This window comes from Apium graveolens, chromosome 2 (genome assembly GCF_009905375.1).
Source record: "Apium graveolens cultivar Ventura chromosome 2, ASM990537v1, whole genome shotgun sequence".
Lineage (NCBI taxonomy): Eukaryota > Viridiplantae > Streptophyta > Magnoliopsida > Apiales > Apiaceae > Apium > Apium graveolens.
Genome location: NC_133648.1, coordinates 300967317 through 300977701, shown reverse-complemented (window position 1 = coordinate 300977701; position 10385 = coordinate 300967317). Strand labels below are relative to the sequence as shown.

The following is a 10385-nucleotide window of genomic DNA, read 5'->3' as shown; positions in this document are numbered from 1 at the left end:
TTATTGATATTATAAAGCCATAAAAATAATTTTACAGATAATTTAAATATTTATGAAAATAAATTTTCAATCAAATCACTTTTAAAGACAAAACAAACCGATACAACTCAGTAATTTAATAATGCAAATAATCCTCAATCACAACTGAGTCACACACAATTAATGTTATATACAACACATAGCTGACAGAATATCCACTCAATCCCTAATATTAAAAAACGAACTCAATTTACCGATATCAATAAAATGATCGACTTTCAAATTAATTTTTGAAAATAATACATTTAAGTAAATATTTTCATAAATTAACAAGGATCAATATAACACTTAACAATTAGCACATTACCATTTTTAACACGAACTCGTCAAACAGGAATAAAATATCCACAATTTTATTCATTCTAAATTAGAAAATGACATAAACATATTCAAATAATAATAATAATAATTCTGAAAAATACGGGATATCACAAATATGGACAAAGGTTGGATCTTGTTAAACAAATACTTAAATCCACTACGCCATAAGTGGGCTATTGTAATGCCTAAATGGTGTTATAATAGGCCCAAAAAGCGTTACATTAGGTCTATTGTAACACCAAGGGGCGTTACGTATACGAGCATTACAATAGACAGCCTAATGTAACACTTCACTGATCTATTGTAACAGAGAAGAAAATGTTACAATAGGAAACTAATATAACACTAAAAGGCCCAAATGTAATACAAAATAAGTGATACATTAGGTTTGATCAAGATTTCAAAAGTGGGCCTACTAGTAGGTCCCATTTTTTTCTGGGGCCCACATAGCCTATTTTAACAATCAGTTCTATCAATTGTAACCCAAGTTTGTTAAAATTAAACAGTAGTATATATTATGTAACATTATATATAAACATACATTACACTAGAATTGGCAAATGGAACAGTTAATTATAAAATATTTAAATTACATGCTCTTGTTAGACAACAATCCCAGTAGAAATATAATATCAAAGTAATAATACATAATAGTCTCATCTCTAAGCCATACTAGTACATAATAATCTCATCTCCAAACCATATTACTAGTGTTAATGATAACCGAGCGGAGCTGTTATCTCTTAATTCTTTCCATGGAAATGGATGGATATCCTACATATCATCAAACAGAAATATTTATTAAAAATCCCAATAAAAATATATTACATTGTATATCTACAACAGGCTAACATTAATAGAATTTTTTTTGAAAAGCTTAATCTTTGCACAATCTAGCGAGTCTACAATCATGTTTTTCTCTCACTACCTCACTTTCATACTTTCAGAAGCCTACAAAATCCTACTTGCTCGACCACCCTGAGCATCCAGAAAATATGAAAATAGCTAAATAAACTTCACTAAATAATATTGGTGCAATAAAGATCTACATTTAACACCCCCAAGCAGCATAAATTTCAAATAATATAAGAACCATGTTTTCTAAAATGTCGTCCACGCTGTAGATGAATTGATGTCACTTACCGGAAGGTATCTTGCTGCTTTCTTTATCATAGCAAACAAACTACCAAGGCAACCAGCTCGCTGTTCAAAATAAGAAATGGTCCAGCAGAGCATAAAAAATGTTAGACTTGAAAATGTAAATAAAAACCCTATTTAGATTAGACGGTCCTGGCCTGTTGCTGTTCTATATTTTCAATTCTGAAATGGAACATATCTCATCTTGTTGGACTATTGCTGCTCACTCTACTTAACTATGCATAGAGAAAATAAAACCTATCTTGACATTTCTAGAGATTCATTAGTGTATCAGGCTATTGATCTTGAGTGGTTTCATCCGGAGACATACCAAATTTTAAGAAAGGGAAATCAGCTGTGGTATTTATTTATTAAGACTAAATTCATAATATGCCACATATGACATTGTTATTGATATGCCACAAAAATTGTTTCTAGAAAGAAAGAATCCTCCAGTCTAACATCATTTATAGGTTAGGACCTGTGCGCGACATTATCAAGTTTAAGTACCACCAAATAGGAGGTGAATCTGAGAACTTTTAATTTTACTCAAAATTAAAGTATAAAGTTCAAAGTTACTTTGCAGATAGCTCTTGCATCAATCTTCATCTTCAAAAGTAACTGCAAATATATCAAGGTTCTCATTTGTTTTGAAAGGTATAATATTTCAGAAATATCTGTTAATGGAGAACTATACACATTACCTGATAGTTTTACTCATTGATGGAAAGGGAAGTCTTCAATCTTCTAACAAGATGCGGAAATGTATTAATACTATCTTGGACTGACTGAACAACACATTACTCCAAATCATTCATGGCATCAGTTCTGATCTTTTGGAGTCTGGTCGACTCAAATTTGTCTTGGCAGACCATCAAGGACCTATTCAACCTTTCCTGCAATAGTCCAACATATGCAACTATCAATTTATATATCAATTTGAGTGAAACCTTTAAAAATAAACTTTGTGCATAAATAGAAGAATCAATGGTTGTATTACATTAATCTATTAAGCCCAACAGTACACCACAGGTGACCAAAAAGATGTTGCGAAGAACTGATCCAAAAAGAATTTTCATGATTACATATATAGCATATAGATTGAAATTAATTGATACAGAAGGAACTATATATACGTACATATGAGATTCAGCCAATAATTAATTAAGAATATCCATTTTCTTTTCCTGTTTTTTCAGGATTCAACTAAAGAGCTATTTCTACTTCTATATGGTATAAATTTCTTAAAAGTATATTAGATAGGGTATTATCCCTGGCTCAATAAATCCTTTTTAAAGTAAGGATTATGAAGACTTCAAGAATCCTTCATCCTATTTTCACTTTTAATTACGAAAAATAAAGAATTCACTTGGAAGTAAATTTACCATCCAAGTGAGAACCCTGCTCCCACTCCAAGGATGCGATGCATAATGTAAGATAAGGTAGATTACCGTCTCATAACCTTGTTTTTCATTGCTATACAAAATAAATAGAATATTAACAATCAGAATTGAGTGGCGCCAATTAATATTCATCTTTGTATAAATATTATTACAGTAACTGATCACCAGATAAAGGGATATAGGACATAAAATGATTCAGAAATCCTATATAAAGTCCTTGTGATCATTATAAACCAAACACATTCCTTAAGTAAATTTTCAGACAAACTATGATTACTACTACTTAAGATTAAGATATCAAATTTTCCCGAAACTACAAGAAAAAGGTAGTATGGAACCTCAAAGCAATAGTTTAATCATGACCATGCTGAATCCGTTTTTTGTCATTAAAAATAGTTAACAAAGAAAAAACTAGAAGGTTAGTGCAGAGATTTTAAGTCTGCTTAAAGCCATAAGCAATTCCAAGACTGTGTAATAGGCAAAACTCCGTCATGTTTTGTAAGTAGCTGTAATCTATGCATAAGATCAAAGAATGTAATCTATGAATAAGATCAGAGAATAATTTCATGTAATAGGAAAAAATTGTGTTAGCAAGTGACATTTGATTTAGTACTACGATTAAAATACATTCAATAATAAAAATGAAGTAGAATGTCGGTATAAGGTAGAGGTGTCCAAGAACTTGTTAACCATACCATGAACTATAACTTCTTGCCAAGTATCCTCCATGCTCTGCACTTATATGAAAAATGTGACCATAAGGATCTCTGTTGTCCTTGGAAACCCTAAACCACCATCCCACGTGAAGAAATTTATAAAGTATAAAATGTATTCAATTGCAATTCCAGGGATAGTGAATGCTCAAAAGGAACTTTCTAAAACTTTGTTGCAAGATTTTCATTAATTGCAAAATGTAAACATATGTAAATTACTGCCACAAATACACACTGAAAGACTATGCTTCGAAAAGCTTCAACATGTTGAACTATAAAGTTTAACAATTTCTATAACCAGTAACGCACAGTTAAACATTAAATCAATTATCAACCTATGGAAAAATACAAAAATAGAGAACTCTGCAAGAAATTTATGTCTACTTTCATTTGGGAAATATGTCTCGCGATCATGTATCTGGTTGTCGTAATGATAGATGAAGACACTGTCTGAAATCACCAATAAAATACACCAATCCTCGCTTATCATTATTCACGCAACTCTAACTGACAAAAGCCAAAACACTCTCTATCCATTACCACAAGATTCTCTCGCATAAACATAATCAAGAAGCCCTTCTATCATTTCTCACAATCGTCATATTTCCACAATCTTGGTACAATATACTCTCTCTCCCTCTCTCTCCTCTATCTCCCTGTCCCTCCCCCCCCCTCTCTCTCACACACACATACAAATCAAAATCCTCTACATCATTCCCCAAAAGTCATCAAATTTCTTCAAGTACAATTTCAGAACACACACAAACACAAAATCTAGATACACTTAATCATTCTCCACAATTAACACATTTTTATAAGCTCAAAAAAAATCTCTCCCTCTCTCACAAAACACATATACATTCAATCCAATTAACAATTGGTTCAAACACATAAGAGTGCTAGCATCAGAATCATCATTTTAGTCAGAGAAGTGCTGCAAAAACATAGAGTAGCAAGGAGAAGACAATATATGTGAAATTTAAGCACATAAAATAAATACTAGAGCTTATTGAAGTAAATAACCTCGAGTTAGGGTTTCCGAAGGATCGCGGCTGAGATATAGGGCGTTGGCTGCTAAAATGAAGACGAAATCGTCAAACTCGCAAGGGCAGAGATTGTGTGTAAGAACCCAAATTTTTGACGTCCGTAAAATACCTTTATGAATAGTAACCTTAAGGTTTAATAAAAACTTTTGCGACCATACCGTATATGAGTTTCTAATTTAAGATTTCGAGTTGATATTGTGACTATACGTACCAAATGAGTGTATGTAAAAGCCATTCATTTTAGGAGAAAACGAACTTTGTAAAACGACCTTATCTTACGGACTATCGAGGAATACGAGAATCACATTACGATAAAGGATTTAAAATTCTACGAATTAATATCTAAGTACAAGGTTTCAAAGCATAAAGGATTTATAAGAAAGGATTTACCCCGAGAATCGCTTACGAAGATTTATTACGAAAACGAATAAACGACCAAGCGAATATAAAAGCAAATAAATAAATGAACCAAGGCCATGAAAATCCCATCCAAATTAATTAGCAATAAATTATCCAAGCTAGCTAATTAAATTAAAAATTAAGTAAAAGATAATATTTCTTAAAATAAGAATTCATGTTTTATAATTAAAATGTCTACTCAAGTGTGGTGTGTAAGCTAATACCTAGGCTTGAATAAGAAGCATCTTGTTGAACACACCTTATACATAAACAATACATATCACAAATATCATCCAATACTTCCAAAGGAAGCCAAACCAATCAACTTTTTTTTTCTCTCTCTCTCCAAAAATACAATGCTGATTTTCAAGAACACCATGGAAAGAAAAATTCATATCTCATGATTCACTCATTCAAAAATCACCAAATTTTTACTAAACCTCTTTAATATCATGGGTAAGTTATGCACCAAATTTCATGCCCATCCATGAAGTTTTCAATTTTATAAAAATGTTTTAAGTTGAGGGTGAATAGTAACTCCGAAAATCACTAACTTGTTTTCTTGATTTTTCATGAAAGTTTAAGGCTCCTAAAGCTAGACCAAAGCTTCATCAAGGATCTTAGGACTTTATTAAGTATTAAAAAGCTCCAAATAAGGTATAAAAATTCATCCAAACTTTGTTTAAGTTTTAAGTTTCAAGAAAAATAAGGATCTTGGATATAAGTATGGTTTTGATGATTAATTTGATATTATCTTGATGTTTAGTTAATTAGTTTTAAGATTGATGATTATTGCCTCAAGAACATGATTTTATTGAGAGGAGTTAGTGTTGAGATGATGATTTTATGGTTTTTGATGGTGGTATAATGATTTAAGACGTAAACGAAACTCAGATCGTAATCGTAACCTCGTTAAAATAAACAAAACTGAACTTATGTTTCTGCAGAAGTTCCCGAATGTATAAACTGTAGTTTCGTGAAAAATGAGACTTGATTATGATAGATAATGTTATGAGGATCATTTAGGCGCCTGAATCGCTTAATTTCAATTTACGGATCAAAAGTTATGACCGTTTTAGTAAAAGTGATTTACGCGACAAAACTGCTACAAATTTTGAACTTTGTAAATATAAATTATCGACTTAAAAATATTTAAAAATTATGAAATTTTTACAGAGCATAAGAAATAGATTTTTTTAACTGCCATAAAAATTTCAAGTAAAAATGTTGATGTTTATTATTTATAAAAATATCAGAGCCGAGGTCGCGCAGAGTATGATTGTCAAAAACAACCCCCTGTTAGGAAACTGCCACTTCGTGATTTTCACCCCTGTTACCAGAAAATCATTTTCAAATGGTGAGTTCTAAATTTTTTCTAGATCGCGCAAGCAAAAACGGTGCGTCAATTGAGTTTACGGTTTGAGAGATATCAACATTTTAGTGAAAGCGGTTTGAATAGTAAAACTTCATAGTTGACCGAACTTTTGAAATGCTTTTCACCTAATTCAATTCATTTTATCAAAATAAAAATTTTAGGATAAATATTACAAGAACTCAAGAAGCTCCTCGAGGTGGTTTTGTATTAAAATATTAATATTAGGATTTATTAAAAATAATAGAGTGCGAGTCGCGTTATAGTAATATTCGGTAAAGTCAAATCTAGAAGACCACTTTCACCGTCCGTTTCGACCAAGGAGTGATACTTATTTCGAGTCGGTCGAATAATGAAAATTATGAAGTATTGAACTTATTAGAATTATAAGTTCGTGATGAGAGTAGGAATACTGATTAAGATTATGATGTTTGTTCATTAGAAAACCCGGAATGAGAGGAAGACGAGAAATGTATCTTGGAGTCTATGCAAGTTTTCAAACCCTACATTTTAAAATTGTTGTGTTGTGTTTGTTTTCAAATAAATGTTATATATACATGATGTGGTATTGCGATATATTACGAATTATGATATATAATATCGTACTATATATTACTGATTTTGGTATATGATTATTGTCGAATTTCAATCAATAACGCTAGAGAGTAGCGTTGTATATTTTAGACCGAGGGTCGGTCAGTATAATTTTATGAAAACCCGAAAGTATTCCGGAGGTGTTTTATTTAAGAATTTAACGCTATAGTAGAGCATGATGTATAAGTTGTAAGACCGAGAGTCAGTCAGTTTTTATGAAGTATAAACCCGGGAATCATCCCGAAGATATTTTGGACGATCAAAATTCCGCACTTATTTTATTCCAAGGGACTCGATGTCCACTTGCGAAGTATTAAATACCTCGAATTTGATTTAAAACGATTTCCAAAGATCGTATTCCCTCAACTATATTTAACTACTCGAACAATGAATATTATTTCAGATATTCATTTAAATAGGGGAAGTATTCTCCAATAATTAATTATTTCAAACTCGATTAAGTATATTATTAAAGATTACTTTAACTATCTGAACATGAATTTGTTGAGAAATATTATTTCAAATATTCTTTTAAAATATAATTAATCGAGGTTTAAATATTTAATAATTATTATTTAATTATTAATAATTTATCAAATGATTTAAAAATTATAAAACCTAATTTAAAATACTTTCTGATTTTCGAAAAATCATTCGAATACTTTCAGATCGTTGGAGAGTATTATATCGTCTTATTTTAAATATTTTGAATATAGTTTCAAAGGAAGCTCTCCCCCTTATTTATTTATCAGTTGACAACGGTCAACTCATAACGATAGTACTTCCTCCGAAAATTTTCGGAAGTAAATATATATTCATACAAATCAAAGTGTACCTATCAACAAGCAATATGCTTGGGGAACAATATAAGTTCCAGATATATGATCAAGGACAAGGAGGGGTAGACTCCGGTACTTCTTGGACTGGGGAGACTACCACATGAGAAGATATCTTATATACTGATGAACATGTGGAGTATGCGTACCTGAGAGGGATGGACGCAAAACCGTGTCTTAAGAGGGATAGACACGAAGTGTGTACCTGAGAGGGATGGACACAAAAAAGGCCTGAATGCGGCTAGGGTGATAACCGATAATAAAAAGGGAATCGTCCTTCTACTAGTAGAAAAGGTTACTATTTTCAGTATTACGACTGATCATCGTATGCGGTGGCTCCAGTGAATGTCCTAAACTCTTCCAATTGGAATTGTGATGCAATACTGTAACCCAAGCCTAGGTGCCGGGTTTACCATTAAGGTATTTGCAGGATAATAAAAGAATTATTTTCGAAAGAAGGTGTGAATCACCGAGGAAAATAATTTTAAATGAACATATATATCGTATATGGAATTATACTTGAATTTCTCATACTGTATATTATTATGGCTGAGCATTGTTGCTCACTCTTGCTTTCTTTTAAATGTCACAACACAAAAGATAACCAGTATGCAGGTGTGGGACTTAGTCGCTTGCAGTCATGGGGAAAATCCCTGGCAGCTTTTTCTCTGGTAGGCCAGAGTATCAGATAAGTATAAGATATCAGTCATAATTATTGTAACTTCATGTAGAGGTTATGAATAAATTTTTGAGATCCTGTAAAGTATATTTGAGTTTTAATAACAGATGATACTTGTTGTACATTGTTTCTAAGGCTATAACTTGTGAGTGTGTGAGATTGGGGGTCTGTGATATGGAATTATTGGATTATTGAGTTAATGCAGGTTACACATTATTGAAGGATTGCGTGATGACCCAGATTCCTGACCCCGAATTTGGGGGCATTACATAAATGGTATTAGAGCAATAAGTTATAGTACTCAGAGACGAGAGTGTTAGGAGTCCGTCTAGATGCGAGATTTCGTAAGAGCTCATATAGAGTTCATCATTGGACTACCGGATGTAGCCTCAATATGTAGGTTATGATAAGTGTATATTTGAGGTATTAAAGTATGACTAATAGGACCATTGGAGATTATCAAAATGATGAGAAGAAAAATTAGAATCATATATTATTTGGAAAGTATGTGGATGTAGAACTCGGAGCTCTCCAAGGCATTTGGGGTAAAGACGGTATTACCAACACCATATGTTTATTTTGATAACACGAGTCTGGTTACTCGTAGTTCTTTATAGGTTTACCATGAAGGGGCTTCACACGTGAGAACCATAAAGTCTAACTATTAGTATACAGTTGAGGTTATTGACCCAAACTAGTTGAAGGTGTCATTTTACCAATAAGGATTTGAATATCGTATTACTAACGAATTCAGTAGAGATAGTGCCCAATATACCCTTAAGGATTTTAATTCTATTAAGGAAGATTTGAATGTAATATAAGAATATTATCGTAAGATGAGTACATTACATGATATTATTAGTGCGCTTAACATGAAGGGTTATGATGGTTTAGCTCAGAGATCAAGAGCGTCAAGAATTGATGGCATGTCTATAATTAAATGGCGTAAGATTACAATCGGTGATGGTTCGATCTTAGAATCTTCTAAAAGGATAGACCAGTGAGTCTAGAGAGGAATTCTTCGGTAGAAATAATGTCATAGACTACGTATATATACTCGTAGACCTCTAATATATTTGATAACGTATGATTCAATTACACACATATGCCACCGAACTTACAGCATTGAGATACCTGAGAGATCTCTTTGATCTGTTCCTAAGGGGAACTGGCCACTTGTAGTTAGTAATGGATGCATGTAGCAGGCCCCTATCAGCTTAATAGATGCTTTTGGAATATTTCCGAGTAAGGTCTTCGAGATAAAACACCGGAATGACAGATATACGTGCGAAAGTCAAGATTAGTAAGCTATTTTAAAATGATGTGAAAGAGACACTAGCTGAAACATGAAATTACAAAGACGAAGAGGTGATATCATCCTCAGGCGGATAATAAGGAGAGTTAGGATAATCAGTGAAATATTTTGGCACCTACTCACTGTCACGCTACTCCCTCCAAACTGTTGATCATTCGTATTTCCTTGATAAGTCATATCAGGAAATCCTTTTCGTTCCCTAATTTGAACTTCTGATGTGACCATCTTGAATAGTCTTTTTCCGCATCAAGACTTGTTCAATTCTTTTAGTTGATCAATGAACTTTCATTCATAGATTATGAACTTTCATGGAATAAAGCAGGAAATTTTCGGCACCTGGAACTCCACAGCAAAATGGAGTTGTAGAAAGAAAGAACGGGACTCTCATTGAAGCTGCACGAGCTATGCTTGATGAAGAAAAGCTACCAACCTACTTTTGGGCTGAAGCTGTAATATCCGGGATATATCGTGTAATTATTTTTGCTGATAAATAATTATTATATGTGTTCTGTATCTATTCTGTGAATTATT

At 32.4% G+C, this 10385-nt stretch overlaps 1 long non-coding RNA gene across 1 annotated transcript; it reads right to left on the bottom strand.

Moving 5' to 3' along the window:
• Window positions 1–1020: 1020 nt before the first annotated feature.
• On the bottom strand, window positions 1021–4752 carry LOC141706359 (uncharacterized). The gene is made up of 6 exons (XR_012568780.1): window positions 4637–4752; window positions 3596–3685; window positions 2883–2973; window positions 2202–2393; window positions 1504–2118; window positions 1021–1134 (listed from the first exon to the last, which is right to left on the bottom strand). It is a non-coding gene; the product is annotated as an uncharacterized LOC141706359 (long non-coding RNA).
• Between the last annotated feature and the right edge of the window lie 5633 nt (window positions 4753–10385).